The sequence below is a fragment of the Alligator sinensis genome, unplaced genomic scaffold, assembly GCF_000455745.1.
Source record: "Alligator sinensis unplaced genomic scaffold, ASM45574v1 scaffold1150_1, whole genome shotgun sequence".
In the NCBI taxonomy this organism is placed as follows: domain Eukaryota; kingdom Metazoa; phylum Chordata; order Crocodylia; family Alligatoridae; genus Alligator; species Alligator sinensis.
Genome location: NW_005842423.1, coordinates 1,146,329 through 1,166,552, shown reverse-complemented (window position 1 = coordinate 1,166,552; position 20,224 = coordinate 1,146,329).

Genomic DNA, 20,224 nt, shown 5'->3' with positions numbered 1-20,224 from the left:
AGGCATCTAGGTATGCAAGCCAGCATTGTGGTCGCTTTACTAGCCGCAGCATCGCATTGAAGGCTCATGTTCATCTTGTGGTCAACGATGACCCCCAAGTCTCTTTCTTCCATAGTGCTAGCCAGCAACAGAGTTTGCTCAGCTCTGTCTGTTTGTCCAGCAGCATCTTGCCCACCTTGATGCTGTTGTGGAAGTAGCCCACCACCACTTCCCTGTATTTCAAAATCAGGTGACTGGTTGTGATGACATCTTCACCAGCAGCCCTGTCCCCCTCCAAGTCATCCTTCACTATGAGGTGCAGCTTGTGTACCACACAGTGGATGCCAACAAAGTTGGCATCACAGACAGCCTTAACCATATTGGCCCCATTCTCAGTGACCACGGACCTGCGGATGAGCTTGCCCTGCCAAATGAGCGACCCTTGCACTATTAGGTTCATAGCCCCCATGATCTCCCTTGCCATGAGGGACTCATTCATCACCTCCACTTGAAAGAGAGTCCACCTGACTGACTCCACAGAGTTGCCTGACTGACTGCACCAGTGCCTTGTGAGGGAGAGGTAGGCATGATCTCCACCCTGAGCTGCTCCAGATGTCGAAGGTGAAGTGTAAGGCCACATGCAAACCTGCCTTGCGTAGCTCCTTTCTAAAGTACTCCACCTGCTGAAGGTGGTGTGTGCAGGCACTTTGTACAATGGGGCCATGAGCCGCCTGAACCCTGGCCACTCAACAAAGGAGAAGGGCTGGCTATCCACAGCAAGCATCTTCCCAGTGCTCTGGGTGCCCTCACTCGCCTTGGGAACGTGAACCCCCTGTGTGCCCTCCTTTCCCCCACTGTTCCAGTGTGGCCTGCCTCTGCTTTAGGGGGCGGGGGATTTCAAGAAAGAGGGGAACTTCTTTTGGGGCATGCTCCCACTGATGCCAGGCTGTGGAGCAAGGGCAAGGGAGTGGTGCCTGCATCAGCATCCCCAGTGCTCTGGGTGCCCTCACTCGCCTTGGGAACGTGAACCCCCTGTGTGCCCTCCTTTCCCCCACTGTTCCAGTGTGGCCTGCCTCTGCTTTAGGGGGCGGGGGATTTCAAGAAAGAGGGGAACTTCTTTTGGGGCATGCTCCCACTGATGCCAGGCTGTGGAGCAAGGGCAAGGGAGTGGTGCCTGCATCAGCATCCCCATGGTTTCATAGATTTCATAGACATTAGGACTGGAAGGGACCTTGGAAGATCATCAAGTCCAGCCCCCTGCTCCAGGGGCAAGAAGTCAGCTGGGGTCATAGGATCCCAGCAAGATAAACATCCAAATTTCTCTTGAAGGTGTTCAAAGCAGGTACTTGAACCACCTCCAATAGCAGGCTATTCCAGACCTTGGGGGCTCGGACAGTAAAGAAGTTCTTCCTTATGTCCAGCCTGAAATGGTCTTGGATGAGTTTATAACCATTTGACTTTGTCATCCATTTGGGGCACTCTGGTGAACAAACATTCCCCCAGATCCTGGTGAACACCCCTTATAAACTCACAAGTGGCCATCAGGTCACCCCTGAGTCTGTGCTTTTCCAGGCTGAAGAGTCCCATAGCTCTCAGTCTCTCATCATACAGTCTGTTTTCCTGACCTCTGATCATGCATGTGGTTCTTCTCTGGACTGTCTCAAGCTTCTCCATATCCTTTTTGAATTGTGGAGCCCAAAACTGGGCGCAGTACTCCAGCTGTGGCCTCAACAAGGCTGAGTACAACAGGAGAATGACATCCTGGGATTTGCTAGAGAAGCATCTATGGATGCAAGCCAGCATTTTGCTTGCTTTACTAGCAGCAGCATCACATTGAAGGCTCATGTTCATCTTGTGGCTGAACCTTTAAGCATGCTGCAGGTTTTTCCTCCCAAGATGGAGAACCTTGCATTTTTCAGTGTTAAACACCATCAGGTTCTCATCTGCCCATTTCCTGAGCCTGTCAAGGTCAGCCTGGGTCTCCCTCCTGTCCTCAGGTGTGGATGCTTTACCCCAAAGTTTGGTATCATCGCGAACTTGTCCAGTCCACTTCTGATACCAATGTCTACATCGTTAATGAAGATGTTGAACAAATTAGGTTGAAGGACAGAGCCTTGAGGGATCCCACTTGTTACAGGGCACAATGACGATTGACTTCCATCAATCACCACCCTCTGGGTCCGACCATGGAGCCAATTCCCCAGCCAGCAGATCGTGGTGGACCCAAGGCTGAAGTTAGCCAGTTTTGCCAAGTGGTGATCATGGGGTACCAGATCGAAGTTCTTTTTTGAAGTCAAGATATATGACATCAATCTCATAGTTTCATAGTTGGTAGGGTTGGAAGGGACCTAAGCAGATCATCAAGTCCAAACACCTGTCATGAGCAGGAAAGGATGCTGGGGTCAAATGACCGCAGCTAGGTGTCTATCTAGCCTCCTTTTGAAGACCCCCAGGGTAGGAGCAAGTACCACTTCCCTTGGAAACTGGTTCCAGCTTCTAGCCACCCTGACTGTGAAGTAGTGCGTCCTGATGTCTAGCCTGACTCTACTTTCAGTCAACTTATGGCCATTATTCCTTGTTACTTCTGGTAGTGCTCAGGGGAACAGGAACTCTCCCATTGCCTGCTGGTCCCCCTTGGCAAGTTTATAGATGGCCACCAGATCCCCTCTCGGCCTGCTCTTGTGGAGGCTGAACAGTTCAGGTCCTATAGCCTCTCCTTGTAGGGCCTGCCCTGCTGCCCCTGATCATGCAAGTGGCATTCCTCTGGACCATCTTGATGCTGTCCACATCCCTCCTGAAGTGCAGAGCCCATAACTGGATGCAGTACTCCAGCTGTGGCCTGACCAATGTTGCATAGAGGGGGAGGATCACCTCTTTGGACCTGCTTGTGATGCATCTGTGGATGCATGCCAATGTGCAGTTAGCCTTCCTGACAACGTCCCCACATTGGCAGCCCATGTTCATCTTGGAATCAGTAGTGACTCAAAGATCCTTTTCTGCCTCTGTGCTGATGAGAAGGGAGTTCCCCAGCCTGTAGGTATGCTGCTAGTTCTTCCTCCCCTGGTGCAATAACTTGCACTTGTCAGTATTAAAAACCATCCTATTCTCATCCGACCACCTCTGTAACCTGTCCAGATCTAGTTGTAGCCTGTCCCTCTCTTCTAGCATGCCCACTTCTCCCCACATTTTAGTCAAGTTAGTGTCACATCACCTGGACAATCTCTTCCCCCTTGTCCAGGTGGTAGGTCACCTGGTCATAAAAGGAAATGATTGGTCAAGCAAGACCTACCCACAACAAACCCATGCTGGCTATCCCTCAGGATGTTTCCATCAGTCAGTCTGTTAATAATGGCCTCTTTGATAATCTTTTCTAAGAACTTCCCCAGGATAGAAGTCAGGCTGATGGGCCTGTAGTCTGTCAGATCCACTTTCCTCCCTTTCTTGAAGATAGATACCACATTGGCCTTCTTCCAATCTTTGGGCACTTCACCAGACCACCAGGACTTCTCAAAGATCCATTCCAGGGGCTGAGCTATGATGCTAGCCAGGTCCTTGAGTACCCTGGGGTGTAGACTCTCAGGGCCGGCTGACTTGAAGGCATCTAGCCTCTCAAGGCGTTCCTTCACGAGGTCAGCATTGATGAAGGGCAAGGAATCTCCCTTACCCGGGCCTCCCTGTCCCATAATGGGCAGGGGCATCCCATGGGACTGGTGAAAAACCCATTTAGTAGTTTTGCTTTTTCCTGGGCATCGGTCATCAGTTTTCCCATCTGGTTTAGCAGGGGTCCAATGTTGCCCTTGCCTTTCCTCTGGCTCCCCACATACCTAAAAAAGGACTTTTTAAATTATCCTTGATACTAGTAGCCAGTTGGAGTTCTGTCACTTGTGTTTTGCTCCCTTGCCCCAGCTGCTTTTAGCTCAGCAATGCAGGCAGGTAGCATATGTGGAATCATCTGCCAGATCAAAATGATCCCAGACTTCTCACTTCTGGTGTGTGGGTGCACATGCGGATGCTGCCTTTTCCCCCCTCCTCAGCAGGCAGAGGAACAGCAACAGGAGGAGCGGACTCAGCTGAGCCACTTGCCTCCACAACCTCTACCTCAGCCTCCTCTAAAGTGCCTTCCAGGGAAGGAGACCTGGCTCTAGGGGAAACTTGAGGGAACACAAACTCAGCTGATCCCTGCTCCTTCCCCAGAATTCCCTTGCTATGGCACTCCAATCCAGATCCAGCTCTATCTCTTCCTCTGGGACTCAGCTCAGGCTGAGAATTGAAATTGGTATGGAGGAGACTGTCATACTGGTGGTGCTTGTTGTTGTCATGGTGGTGGTGCTCAGGGTTGCTGTTATTATGACAAGTGTTAGTGGAGAGGCTGCAGACACTGCTCCCATCTCCTTGGTGCCACTGGCAGCAGAAGTGGCATGGCTGTTAGTTGTTGGAAAGAGGCTGTGTCTAAGTTTGTTTGGGGGTTTTTTGGAGGGGGGGGGGAATTGGAGCTCTCCCTCTGCCCCCCTCTTCTGGCCTGCCCACAAGAGCGGCTACTTGCCTTTTCATCATGCTTCATATTTGGTGTGCTGGAAAAAGCTGTCTGTATTTCTATAATGTAATGTATGTATTTATGTAATATATAAATATAAGTTCTGTAATATATGTTTTGCTTTCCTGCACAGTCAATGCTGACTGTCAGGGAAAACACAAATTTATTTTATGTGGAGAAAGAATTACAGAGAATAATAGAAACAAAAAGAGGAATAAATTGAAAGCAATGTATTAGGAAAGGGTATTAGGGTATTTTGGAAAGGATTGGATACCACTTGCTAGGAACAGACTAGAAAGTAGGAAGTGAAAGCCTTTCTGATACTCCTGATGCTGCCAGAGGACACAGCTCAGTAAGCTGACAAAGGCACAGCTGACAAAGCTCATTTCAAACAATGCTTTTATGCTCCTTCTCTGTCTCTCCCCCAGAGCACTGGCATTGAAAGGGACCTCAGAGAAGGATGACAGTCACAGTCCAGCTACACATGTCCATATCAGACCAGGCCTTCTCCCCTCTTCCCCCTCCCTCTCCTTAGTTTCTCTTTAGCTGCAAGCCTGGCTTCAAAACTCTTCAAAATTTTCAAAATGTTTTGAGTGGCCTTGTTTTGTTTCAAAGCTGTTTGGATGCCTTGCATTTTGTTTTGATTTAAGTGTTTTGACCTACAAATGCATCAAAACACCTTCAAAACAAAAGTCCATCAAAATTTTGCACAGCCATATCAGCAACCTTACCCGGAGTCCTGGGGGCTATGGAAGCTGCAGCTGTGGTGTGTGGCACTGCAGATAGGTCTGTGGTGCGACATACAGCATGGCCGCACTCATCTGGATATGGCCAGAAAGTTGTATGCCACAGAATGTAAAGAGAAACTCAACTTTTAATGCATGAGCTGAAAGATCCACACTGCAAGCTAACAGTGCCATGGCACAAAACATACTGTATGAACTTTTCTTGGAGCTTATTATGGGATTCTCAGAATCTTCTAGCCCACTAAGGATCTTCAGCCAACAACCTTTGCTTAGGTTTCCAAATAGGTTTGTTTTTGTGCCATAATTAGTTATTACTTTCATATGTTTTGGGTATTAGATGTGCCAGGAATTGCTTTAAACTCATTGGATGTGAGTGTTGCACCACTAAAAAAAGTCTATACTAAAATCATTATTTCTATTTCAAATATTAAAGCTTCTCAAAGACTTTATGTGAAGACTTTGAAAATAATATTAAGAGTAAAGTGTCAAAGCACAGCAGAAAATATTATGCAGTTCAAAATTGTGCTAGTCAAAATATTAGCTCAGTATATTTAACTTACCTATAACCTGACAGCAAACTAATTCCCTAGCTAAAGTCAAAATGATGGGTGAACCTTGAAAATGAACAGCAAAACGGTGAATTACATACTCCCTCCAGTGTTTGAGTGGACCATTTTAAGTTGTGAGGGATAGTTTTTAATGTTGACCAGTTGTTAGCTTTGCTGTGAATTCCTGTGTGATGTGTTCCGGAAACTAAAGAGGAAAACCATTTTTCATAAAGAACAGAAAAACGAATCTCAGGGTGGGTGAGTCTTTGGGGGGAGGGGGGCTATAATTTGAAATTCTGAACTAACATTATAGTCATAATAACATCTGATTTAATGTGACTAACCCGAAAGGCTATCAAGCTTAATGGGGTAAAGGTGTTCCTAAGAGCATGAGTACAAGGGAATCTATTCATCAGTGGCCTAAATGTTAGTACAAATCTAACTGATAAAGTAAAAGAATTAATTAATAAATAATTATGATGTGTAATCTTCATGTAAAGATTTCCCCATGTACAAACTCACATACTTATGACTACTGAGATTAATAGATATCTCTGCATTTAAATATTATCATATTTTGGAAATTATGAATCATGAGGTATGTCATACTGAATAATTTGTAACTGAAGACATGAAAATATTGACTGTATACTGTGCTTAAAAATGATAAATAATACAGTAGTCTGTAGTGCACACTTAAAAATAAATACAATCAAAGCTAGTACATTGTGGAACAATGGTGTGTTGTACTTTCTTTGGAAGGCTCCCCTGATATAAACAAATTCATGTCTTTCAAAATCCATCAGCTGAATTTCTGAACTGCTGCAAATTTTTTTAAAGACCTCAGGGGAAAAAAATTACTATATTTTTGCTGATTCCATATATAGTCAGACCTTTGTTCCAAGCTTCTTTAACTTGTAATGACAACATCAAAAGTCTGCCTTACCAATGTGCAAGATAATGTTGCTCACAAATGATATGCCATTATGACAGCCAGTGTGGCAAAGAAAAAAAAAAACAAACAAAAAGCTGGAGAGAACTGTGGCAGCAGGAGATATGATGCTAACAAAAAGCTGGAGAGAACTGTGGCAGCAGGGGATATGAAGCCATTTCTTTTTTAAAACTTCAGTCTAATCTATCCATGGCTGGGAATGCATAAACCAAATATTACCAAAGTTATTCAGATAATGTCACATTTGCATAAGCCATTTCCTGTTTGCTGGGTTTCTTATGGCTCTGTGTTTTATACTCTTACTGGGCATTTTATCTTGACTGAAACTGGGTAATCACTATGGATATGTCGTTGTTGGAGATTTCAGCAGTGTAGCAATAACTGAGTTAGCTTTAAACAAGCTATTTGCACCAGTTTAACTGCAGCAACACGGAACTAAGGCTAATTTACCCTCCTTCTCTTTGGTAAGATCATTTTAGCTCCCTGAGTCTTACAATGAATTGTGGCTTTTCTCTGAACCATCTCCAATTTGTTTTGAATCTTTTTTGAATTTTTGGAGACCAGAACTAGATTTATTACTCCAAAAGCAGTTGTTTGGGGTTATACAAGGTACTTAATGCACTTAATGTGCAGTAGAGTAATTATAGTGTGCATTAGCATGTATAACAAAGAATGTGCTAATATACTAATAAGCAGTAGTATTAGTCTTCTGTACATTAAGCATCACACAAAAAGCATGCGCTCACACTAATCCACAGCATGGCAGCCTACTGCAAATTTATGTAGTACATGATTATACAAGTACTAACTTTAATGTGCATTAGCACTGCAAATTAATGAACTTGTAGACGCACCCTCTAGTGACAAATACTTAGGTAACAGCCTTCCCACTTCAGTTCCTACCTTCAAGGTTTCTTTTAATCCTTGACTGCTGACATCATCATGGCATAATGTGGTATTAGAGCCCTGCTGCATTCAGCTGTCTCTTGGGTTAGGAAAGTTGGAACAAAATCACCTCTTCTTGTGTGTCAGTTTTAAAGGTAGTAAATGCTTCTTAGTCTCTTATGTTTGCCATTATTTCCGGGCATGAATGGTAATTTACATCAGCTGTTTCCAAGTGAAATAGTGTCATAGCCATGTTTCTGGGTTTCAATGTGATGACTGAGAGTGGGTAACCAGTATGTCAATTTGCTATCCAGAGGATCAGGAGTCATACAGCCCACCTTCCAGGACTGTGCTAATTCAGGCCACCTGCATCACAGATCTAGTTTCCTTCAGGAGGCCCATTTCCATTGAAGTGTCCAGCAGTCACGACTCATCATTCTTCTGATAGTCTTTCTGTGCTATGAAAGAGGGGGCAGAAGGTTGCCTTCTTTTTTTTTTTTAAATGTTCCTGCTTGGCTAGAAGAGAAAATAGCCTTGCCCCACTAAGCTTTACAAAGCTCCTGGTTACTTTCTTCAAAAGAAATAATAGAATGGGTTTTCCTCAAACTCAAATAATCCCTTTTTTTAACATCTTTCTCTGCCATTCCCTAAACCCTCAAGTATGTCATACCTCTGGATCATTAAAGGGTCCATGCTGTGGTACAGGGTAGAAGATGGCCACAAACCTTAGTATTTAAAGACCATCATGATCTCCATATTCCTTCTCAGAGTCAGTACTTCCCATGAGAGAGCAGCTCCATCCTGAAAGTTGATGTTTATTCTTTGTTACCAGTTATAGTCTTTGTTACCAGTTATAGGGGCCTAATATATGTCTGCATTGAAAATCATATTACTTGCTTGTATTCAGTTCATCAAGCAAACCAGATGGCTTTGAGTGGCCTATTCTCTTGACTCAGTATGCCTATGTCTTCTGGAGACTTTACCAGTGATAATTTTTGCGGGTAATTGTTTAACTGGTATGAGACCAAGACCAGTTCTTGCAGGATATCACTAGAAACCACACACACCTGATGATGATTCTCTATCTACAGTTACATACTAGGATCTGGCAGCTAGCCTTTTAATCCATTTGATGTATGCTATGTTGATTTTTCTTTGTACTCTTCTAGCTTCTTAATCAAAGTGTCATGTACAAGCAAGTCGATGCCTTCCAGAAGTCCAAGTATATAAAATTAATGCTATTATCTTTATCAACCAAACTTGTAATCTCATTAAAAAAATGACAGGCTCTATTTTCCATAAACTCATGCTGATAGACATGAATTAAATTTCCCTCCTTCAATTCTTTATTGAAAGTCTTGTATCACTATTTCATTATTTTGCCTGGGATCGATGTCAAGCTAACAAACTGTAATTACCTGGGTTGTCTCATTTACCCTTTCAAAATATTGGCAAACACATACTTCCTTACCATCTTCTGGAATTTCTTCCATATTGCAAGAGCTAATGAAAATTAAAGTTAACATTGAACCCTTTAGATGCAAATGTATTTGGATCTACTGATTTTTAAAATGTTCAACTTCAGAAAATTCTGTTTCAATCTTGTTACTGTTGGAAGGGAAAGTATTTAGTAACCATTATGTGATATGATAACAACAACTGGCTCGCTCCTAAATTTAGGACAGAAATATGTACTGGATAATTCATCCTTTCCCACAGGATTATCGATATTTTACTCCTTTTGTCTAGCAACAAATCAGTATCATTGTTAAGCTTCCTATTATTCTAAATTTTACTAAAACAAACACCCAGCCCTTTCTTAGTTCTGAGGACTTGAGATTTTTTATGCCATTTTGCTCCCCATATTAATTTTCTACAAGTTATGCTACTTTTTTGTATTTCTTACTATCAGTTATCCTTTTTCACATGTTTCCTCTCTTCCCTTTCTAGAACAGCCTTCTCTTTTCCCCACAAAAGGTAGTAGTGTTATGGGTTGTTTCCTCCCTTCCCCTAAAATATAGCCTTCTTTCTCAAAGTAGGATCTTGTTGTCTTGGGTGTCTGAGGACATTTTCTTAATCAGTTCCCAATTATCATTCACATTTTTCTGATTAAATCCCATTCCCTAGCTGATGTTGCTAATATTTTTTTTTGGCTTTCTGAAATTGTCCTTTTTAAAAACCAGAGAATATAAGTTTATGGATTTTATTGCATTTGTTCTGTTTGCAGACAAGAATTGCAAAAATGAAAACAAAGACTGAAGTGCTTGTAAAACACCAAGGTTGTGATACTATAGAAGGTGAGAAGAAAAACATTATATATTATTTTGTCTTCCATCCCCCTCTCTTCCACCCCTATCCCCTGATCCAAAATTTTTCCTAACAAAAAAACAAACCACCCCAGATTTAATAAAAGGCGCTTCTTTTTTAAACATTCAGTTTTATTTGCAGATCAAATCCATCCTTCTGGGGCTTAAGAATTCATGATCAAATGAGCAAAAAAGAGTTTATTCAAAAATACGAAAAGACACCCACATAAGAAGAACTTCTGAAGCTAAAAGCTTCTGAAGCAGTCTATTTGTCTGCTGAAACAAAACCTTTTAGGTGTCACTTTCTCCAAGAACAAATAAAAGGAAAATTCTTCTTCTCATATGCAAAAACTAGTGGTATGATCCCTCTTGCTAAACAGTGGGCACTTCTAACACATAATATATATTTATAAGACTTGTCTTTACAGCAGGCATTGAGAAGCTTTACATGGTTAGCCATTCATGGCAGTTTGGAGTATGGATAGTGCAGGTTGGCTCTTGCATGTGTACATCAGCTCTAGAATAAGGTGGTCACAATGCAAGACTTTCTGGACATTCAGTTCAAATAGCAGAGATGTTCCCAGTGAATAACACTGCCTCAGGAATTGATTTTAGTAGCAGGGGATTAAAGCAGGGAGTGCATAATGGAGCCTTATTCCTTGTCACAGTTTTCACAAAATATTGCAACAGAATACCCTACAACACAGCACTTTTTTCAGATTAAAAATAGGCTTATGTTTTAAGAGAACCTTCAAGGCAATATGTAATAGCATCATATGCAATGTGATGAATTAGTTATATGAAACTATTAATCATATACCTTTCTCTACGTGATCTCCCATTAATCAAGTCCTGCCAGGATTTTAACATTACAAATCTGTAAGTCGTTCAAACTGGGGCCATTATTTTAAAATTAGCCTGCTACAAAAATTTTACCTTGACTCTGAGGTGAAAAGTTCATCCTGAGACCCAGAAGATACTCAGTAGGTGTGTCTACACATGCAATTAGCATGTAGAAATAAACTCCGGTGCAATTTGTGCCCAAATTTATTGCTCCTGGGCTCAATGTTTACACATACACCTGGAACCACAGCACAATGAGCTGGGGTGGAGCAGTCCTGGCTGGCAAGGGGCCTGAGAGTTCAGCCCACTCCAACTTAACATGATTGCTTGTATTTGCACTCCCCTAGAGATGACCTTGCCATCATCAGGGCACAGAGAAGTGTCAGGTGTCACTTACCAAAGGTGGGATGTAGCATATCATCATGTTCTCTTTCGAGTCACATGTTGCACGGGTGCAGGCATCAAATAGCACTAGAAGCATCAGTGCACCCCACTTGGACAGTCTGCAGTCTTCTCGAACACTGGATTCACGTTGCTGTGCCTCCCAGGGGCAAGTCTCTTGACTGGGCTGAGTCCTTCTCTGCCCCTGCTGTGCTGTCATCCGTCACCCACCTTAAACCTCCCTCATCGATACAGTGAACATGCACCCCGACCTCTGCTCCCCCAATTTATAGTCTTTCAGTGGGGCAAGCCCCTCCTCCCCACCCCCCCTGCCCAGCAGCTTTGTTTTGGTGTGGAAAAAACCCCAGACACTGGTGCTGGGCTGGAAAATAGTGAGAAAATAAGGCAGAAAAGTCTGCAAAGTCCCTGGGTTTGTGTGCAAGCAAAGCAGGTCTTAAACCCCATGCTGCCCTGCACCCATAGCCTTGTTTTATTGTTCCAAAACAAAGGAGACAGAAGCTGGCACCTGGCTGGAAAAGAGTGCAAAATGAATCTTGAAAAAGTGCATTTTCAAAGTTTCTGTCTAGGGAAAATGCAAGGGCTGTGAAAGGTGAGTCAAAGAGCCTGGGAAGGCACGACGCCTCATGGGCGACTTTGCAAAGTGGCTGGTGGCTTGCAAAAAAGGAAGCCAGGCTGCTGGGGGGGGGTGGGGGGTGACACACCATTTCCTTTCTCCCAACTAAGGGAGGTGAAATCAGAAGCACTAAGTAAGTATGGCCTCAAAAGTGACTTTGCAATATGGGTGCTGCCTTTGCCAGATGCTGGTGTGCAGGCCAGCACTAGTGTGTTGCAACCAACCCAGGCAGCCCCCTGTTTACCTCTGGAGCCCCCTGTGTACCTGTGCAAGAGAGATTGCCAACCCCTTCCCACAGCCCTATGCAGCAAGCAGCAGGAAAAATGAACAGACAAATGAACCAAAACAATGAATGAAATCCACCTTCGCAACCAAGCAGTGTAAGGGAGGGTATTGAGGCAGACTCAGGAAGGCAAGAAACCATGAGGTGTTATTGTTTGCCAGCCACTATTATAAGCAGTTACTTGTGCTGCTTTGTCTTCATCCCACCATGAGTCTGAACTGCCCCTGTCTACCTGAAACGCAGTGGCACTTTCCTGGCCCTGCTGGCAGTTGTATGGCTCTCCCGTGACCCCACTGAGTTATGGAGAACAGGCTCAGCTCTAATTCTCCATCTGGGTTTTTCCTGCACAGAGGCAAGCCATGCAGACCAACTTTTCCCTTTTGGTCATGGTACCCATTTTTTTTTAAAGGTAATTCTGCACATTCTGAAAGGCATCACTGAAATTGTCCTGTGATCTCTGTAATTCAACATGGGACTCATTAACCATGTCTTTCAAATTCCACATGGTGTCTCGCTGGGCATCTGTGTGTCACTCTTGCTAGTGAGGACTCTGCCAAAACCTCAAGCAAGGTTTTGCGGGCCCATCTCTGCTTGCTGTGAAAATCTCTGCAGTGCTTTGCTGTAGTGTGAGCGGGGGGCCGTTCTGAGCAGCCATGGGTTGCATTGGCTGATAAACAAAGAAAAAAGCAACGTTTGCTGTCCTCCCAAGTGGAAGAATATACGCACCCCAGCCCCCAACCCCGCTCACACCATGCAGTGTACAAAATGCCAGCAGGCACAGAAACAGACCCCACTACTTTGGGGTACCCCTTGTACTGCCCAACTTACAAGTACCTGCTTCAGAAACAGGTCCACAGCTGCTACTGCCCATGCTAGCTGCAAAAACTTAATTAAAGCAAATAATTAGTTTGGTGTCTGTTACGTTACAAGCTATCGAACTCATCATGCACCACCACCGAAAGAATATGGTGACCCACCTACAGGAACACATGAATTTCTCCCCCAAACCCCAAAACCCTACCAGCATGAACCCGGGTGTTGCCTGGCAGTGGCAAGAGGCACATTACAAAAGACTTACAAGCATGTTCTTGTGTCTCAGTAGCACATAGCAGTAAATTATGTATCAGCCACATGAGTTTCTTCCTGACCTTCCACCTCCACTGCTCCATCATCTGTGCTGGTCCATGGAATGGAGGGACTATGTGGCACTAAGTGTATGGTGACCGATGGTTCTTCCTACCAGTCATGGTCATCAGGGAGCAGGGAGCGATCTGCATACAACTAAGACATGCTCATGGTTTCACCCTCAGGACGGGCTGCTGCCTCCTCCTCCTCCTCCTCTTCCTCCTGCCCAAACCAGGTGGTGAAGTCTCCATACCTGGGGTTGTCACCCACATCCTTGAAGAGGATGATAGACAGCTTGTCGTAGAAGGAGAAATTGTGTGATCTGCCCCAGAATGAGAGTTCACATCTTTGGTTCTGTAAAACATTGATCTCAGGGACTTGATCTTACACTGAACCTGGGTCCAGTCAAGATTGTGCCCTCTTACCTGCATGCCTTTTGTGATCTCAACATAAACAGGCTTATTCCTCCTAATTTACAGCCTGTAACCAAATGTTGGTTAAGTCCTCCAGTTCTTCCTGGTTCCAGTTGGGTCCAGGGGTGTTGGAGATATCAGTCTCCTGGGCCATCGGTTCCATACTGCTGGCCTTGGCTTTCTGAGACATGGCAAAGCAGTTTGTGGTCAACAGCATAAACTGATTTGTGAGAGGGGGCTGGCAAAATTTGGGGTGGGAGGGTGCCTTTATACTCAGATGTGCTTGCATGAGGGTCTGGGAAAATTCCAAGAATTGTGAAGACCTAGTGATGGGGTAAATAAGGTCATTGTACTTTGGGATGACTGCTCAATGGCTCAGAATGTTGCAAAAACTGATACCTACCTGTTTGCTTGTGCAAAATAATTTTATTGCAGAAGCACAGCCTGAAGTGGCAAAAGTTTTGAGTAGCCTAACAGGAAAGGAGTAGGCAAGACATTTTTTGTTTGCAAGCTTGATTAGATCAGAACACTAGTGGCTGCTAAGCTCAGGATGAAAGGATGTGCAAAAGCCCCAATGTCCCAGGGTACTGGGGTCAAGTGTTGAAAAATCAGTTACACCAAGCTCCAGACCACAGAACACCCTACAGTCCCTGCCCCCCACTTGGGGCAGATGGGTGAGAAGCCACTGCTGATAGAGGGGAGCAAAATGGAGAATGAGAATGAAATGCCTGATGATGAAGAACGATGCAGTGAAGAGTCCTCTGACATGGAGAATATGGAGGATATGGGTGAGTAGGAGGAGGAAGAGGAGGTGGCAGGCAGTACTGCTTCTGCAAATGCTGTTTACCTGGTGATTACTGCTGCAACACTTGAGAAGAATAGGAACTGTGTTAGAGTATTCACTGGCAAGTTGTGTTCCTGATTTAACAGAATTAATGAAAATAAGTAGAAGATACAGGTACCCAGAGGACTTATCTTGTACTGATAAGGCTAACTGGATGGGCTAACACTAGAAAGGAATGGCTCTAGAGGTTTCAGAAATTATATTTGGAATTTATTGGTTTAGCTAGGCAGGTCACCAAGACCAGTGTGATGACCTTAAATGTAATACAAGTTTGTAGGTCTTAAATGTAGCAATAAATGGATACCTGCATTTATATTTCATAACATAGTTAGTATTAATGTAAGAATCAAATTCCTGAAATTAGTGTAAAATATGGAAGAGCATGCAATATCATCCTTTAACTTCCCTTGCATGACTGCCAATAGCATGTCTATGAAAACAAGTGCGTGGACTGAATGGAGTTGATTATAGAAAATAAATAATAGCGTAGAGAGGTAGATGGCTCTCTCAGTGACCCTTTGTTACCTTAGGCCACTATCTTCTGGAGCAATGGGAAATGGAGATAGGATATAGGATACTGCTCGCTAAAATGAGAATGTGCTGTTTTATTTGTTGGTTAGTTTGTTTTCCTATGAGAATAGGTTATAAAGCAAATACACCAAATAAATTGGTGTTCCTTGAGGTATGAAACACCTTGTTTCCTATATTTTAGGAATCTCTGAATAAGGTACTAGGCTAAGTTCTAAAGACATTGCAAATGTACTTACAAGCAACCCTGATGTAAAAGGTAACCATTATCACCCTACCAGATTTGATTAGATTTTGGATTGGGGCCTGATGCCAATTTAAAAATTCTGGTCTCTTTTATTTCAATATGTCATTGCTGTGAAACCACCAAGCTGACTGTCAGTAAAAGCTCTTGCTGTCATGTGCTCTGAATGAAAAAATATGACAGAGAGCTACAACAGACTGATAGACCATATAACAGCAATAAGAACAGACTGTGATGCTCAGGAAAACTGAACAGCAGTAAAGCACTGTAAACAATGAAAAATGCAGTTTTTAAGTAAGAGTTCTTTCTCCCTACATGTATATCCATAACTTGAAAATATGACTTTTCGGTATAAAAAGTACCGCAGGACTTTTTTTTGCTTGAAAGAAATCTTGCAAATATATGCAGTGAAATTCTTTGAACTGCAGCTGCTTATGATCTCTTATCACAAATAGTGGGACATCATGCTGATAATAGTTAACTTTGCCAAAAAATAAATATGAGTATAACTGCAGCAGCAGGGTTCCATAGGGATCTATCAATGAAATAGAGGTATTTTAATTGTTCATTGATTAGATTTCATTAGTTTGCAAGTACTCAAAAGCAACAGTTAGTGCAGTTGATGTAGTTATTGTTCATTTGGTAAGCTTTATTCATTAAGTAAATTAGTAGCTGAATTGACTTTTGATGACACATAATTGGTTTATCTAAATTACTTACTGAAAAATGAACCAATGGTAAGTGTTCTGGAACTGTCTTGGCAACATTATTGGATTCCAGGAACTGTTTTTCCCAGAACAACTTTCTAATTTTACCACTGATTTTCTAAACATTCCTTAGATATGGGGGTTTTTTAAGCAGTAACCTGGTACTTAATACCTGCCAACTGAAAATTCAGTTCTAAACAAAGTCTTATGTTAACGATGATATTATGACTTCACACACGAATGCACTCAGTGCTCAACTTGGAAGTGGGCATAGAAGTCTTGCTATGCTTCTAAAAGAAACATAACATTCTGAAGATTCCCTTTCCACTTACCTCCCATCCTCCAACTCCACTGACCTTGTTCCATCTTGGTATTATTGCATTTACAGTTCAACAAATTGTTGGAATATATATATATATATTCAGGATTAATGTAGCAATGTTGTAGAGTTGGTCTAATATCAAGTATTATCTTATCTCATAAATCTTGCTTCTTTCATAGTCAAGACTTGGATGGTTAGTGAGGATCATTCCTGTTTTTCTTTCTGTACTTTCAGTTTTCCCCTTTATTCTTTCCACATTCCAAGAAGTTTGTTGTTGTTTATTTCTCCATAAGACTACAAGCATTCATAACATTAATTACATTTGAGATCCACAAGTGAAAAAAAACATAATATAAAAAAGTGGTTTACAGAGGCAAGTAGTAGTCTAACCAGGAGTCTCGGCACCCTGGAAAACAGTGGATGCCAAGAGCCATAGTGCGTGGTTGAGCCTTGCTTCCTCACGTTATCTCCCCATTCTAGTGCCTCTCCTAAATTGGTACCCAGAGTTGGCGCTCTGCTTTCACATCCCTTGTTATGCTACTGGAGCCATTTATTACTATCTCACTTTTTACAGTTAGGGAGACTGAGGCACATGGAAGTTTTTATTTGAGATCACATGGTGAATTAGTGGCAAACCTGAAAGTAGAACCCAGCTCTTTTGAATCCCTGCCCTATGCCTTTTCTATTCATTTATCTTCCTTATATAGAATTTGGATGTGCTGCCACAACAGCTGAAATTATCTGGCATGCTTTCTTGTAGACTTATACATGCCTGTGGGCCTGGAAACTGAAGCAAGATATATTTAGGAAATAGACTTTGTCTCTTGAGTTGAATTCACTTGATTTATAAGTAATAGATATGATGATTACCTAAGAACGCTGTAAGATCCTTGTATTTGTTTGGCTAGATGATCTTCTTAAACTAAGTGATAAGGGATAATGAAGTATTTATTTTTAAAACATTGTGCATCTGAGTCTTTACAAATATATAGAATTATGTAAGTGGCTTTATGGTAGTCAATAACATGTAGATGAAGCATGCAGCTGAAAGTTTAGATTTGGGTTTGCCTGATTCTGCTGCTAACTTTCTCTGTGAACTTGAGCAAATCTGTTAATGTGGGAGTGGAATGCTGCATTGTAATATGGAGATAATGCTAATTATACTTTTCTTGGATAACTACAGATGAAAACACTGTACATTGTTATCAGGTCCTGTATATGTATAACTTGATGATAAAAGCCAGAAATGCTACAACTCCATTATTTGCTATTACCTCAAGAAAAATGGGTAAACTTATTAATCAGGTATTTCTGCTAAAATGATCACTAGAGAAATGGAAAATAATTGACTTAAATGGGATTACCTGCAAAGGCAGGTGTCTGCTATGTGGAACAGCTTGCAGGATCAATTTAATAAGCTGTTGTTCCTAGTTGAACTTTGAAATGAAAGCACTAGTTTACTGGGAGTGGGAAAAAAAGTTTTATGCCAAAGTTGTTTTATACTGATATCTCTCATTTTGCAATGGCTTGTTTGTCAATCTTGTTTCTGCTTTCTTAGCTAATTCTTTTAATCTAGTTTTATTGTCATTTCCTCTCTCTCTTTTTTTCATATAAATTGAGGTGTTGCAATAAAAACAAGAAGAATTAAGAAGAAGGATGTGAGGAGAGATCTTAAGGTAGCTATGGGGAATGAAGATATCTGAGGGAAAGGTGGTGATCTGGGAGAAGAAAAGAGACATCAGGCCAAGAACAGACTTTATTGTTAGAGTAGGAGTATCTTTTAATAGGGATATGATGGATAAGTAAATGGAAGCATCATGGATCAACTAAATAGCCTTCTAGGAAAGCATTTGTGAATTCTTAGCCTTTCAAATTGCTTAAAAGCATAGTTTTAGACAGTCTATCATATTAGTTCAGGATGGTTTCAGTGGCCTTCAGAGACCTAAATTCTCTAGCTACTATCAGGTTTTAACTACAACCCCCCCCATCCTTGCCCCTGGTTCTTTTATTGAATGAGTTATTTAATGGTCCCTTCACACACAAAAAGCCATACTCATGTCCTTAATCATCAGGAATAGGAGCACATTCGCAATACGATTCAAGTCAGTGGGACTATTTGTGGAGTTGAAAACATTGTCTAATATGAGCAATGGTGATGGTTCCTATGTTCATAATGATAGCTACTTTTTTTTACACATTCTTCAGATCCCAGAATAATTGCACTTAAATAGTAGTTATAATCTGTAAAATGACTTTAATATTTAATATTTGGGAGGCAACCTCTACTTTCTCAGTGATTCTCCTTGAAATGTGCCTGGTGGATAAAACTTCCTTTCCATCTCAAACTAATGAACAAACTTAATCTTGCATACTTTACCTTGATCTGAAATCTGTGTTCTTTGTTTCAAGCATCAGTAATAAACATTCTGAAGTCACACCTTAGTTGATATTTTTACTATTGCTATTCAAGAAAGAAGAGGATCTAGCTCCCTTTTTTCTATGGCTGCAGTAGTTACCATTTGCCTATAAAGCAAATAAAGGAGTCCGTGAACAACAGAATAGAGTTTTCAATGTAATGTCAAACAGTGTAGGTGAACATGTATATGTATTCCAGATAGCAGTCTAAACACTTCTGTGACCTTTTGTGTTTGCCTTTCTAAAAGCATTTCTGCAAGCTGTTTTTTATTAACCAAAAACTGTTTAGGGGATGAATATGAAGGCAGGTAATTGCAAGAGAAAGGACAACCTCCCTTACCCATAACAAAATTGCTTGCTCCATTTATCCAGCTGGAGCAATTAAATCAGGGAGCAAAAACAATAATGTGGGATTTAGATCACCTATTTCTAACAAACAAAGAATGGTCAAAGAGAGCAAGTGAAAGGAATGCTAATTCATAGGGGGTAAAGGATTCAAATAACTACAGACAAATAATAAATTTGTAAAATATTCCTCTTGGTACTTCTCAGGATCTGACCCTCACCTGCTCAGCTTGCATTTTATTTATTTCTATTTAATATGAAATAGTCTTACTTCAGGCCATGGCTCAAAAAATATACACACACTTAAATCTGTGTTTAAATTTTAAGTGCAACTAACACACTTTGCTAGGTGTCTTATATTTTCCAAACGACACACCTATGGGAAGTTATTAGTTATAGCTTTGACGTGTCTGTTTTAGGGGTCCAAGGTTATAATCAGGGTATTGCAGTATAAATACATATCAAAGTTGGAAATTATGCCCAAAGTCTGTCAAAAGCCTTCTGATCATGTTTAATCAGCTGCATAAGAGCAGTCTACTCCCTTGTGTGTTCCAGTTAGCTAAATGTTATTGCTTAGATAAACATTATACCTATTCTGATTAGATTCATGTTTATTCATAGCATCAAATAAATTAAAGACGGAAAGACCTCATAGGTCATCCAATCCAACTCCTTATCAATGCAGGCCTGTCCCAATAGGATACTATTTTTTACAATCCAGCTTTAAACAACTGAAGCAATGGGGCTTATGTTACATCCTGTTTGAGATTATTACACAGTTTAATAGACTTCACTCTTAAGAACATTTTCTTTATGACACAGTTGGCAGTTTCCTTTGCTGTTTCATACCGTAATATAGACTAGCCCAAAGAATGACCTAACTTTCATGAGAGTGGTAATACCTTGTGGGAACATCTGCAGGAGATGCTTACTGTGCATTAGCCTAATATTGCACAATAGCATGGCAGTTAAAAACTGTGCTAATAGCCTGCTCACAGTGTTATTAGGCTAATGCACAGTAAACATCACAAAATAACTGTGCTGGTGCTACTGTTCAGTAAGTCTAGTTACTGTGCATTTAGCACTTCATTAAGCAACTACTATACTAAATGCACAGTAACTTAGGTATGTTAATGAACGTGTAGATGTACCCTGTAAGTACTTGTAGAGTGTTATCAGGTAAAAAAAAA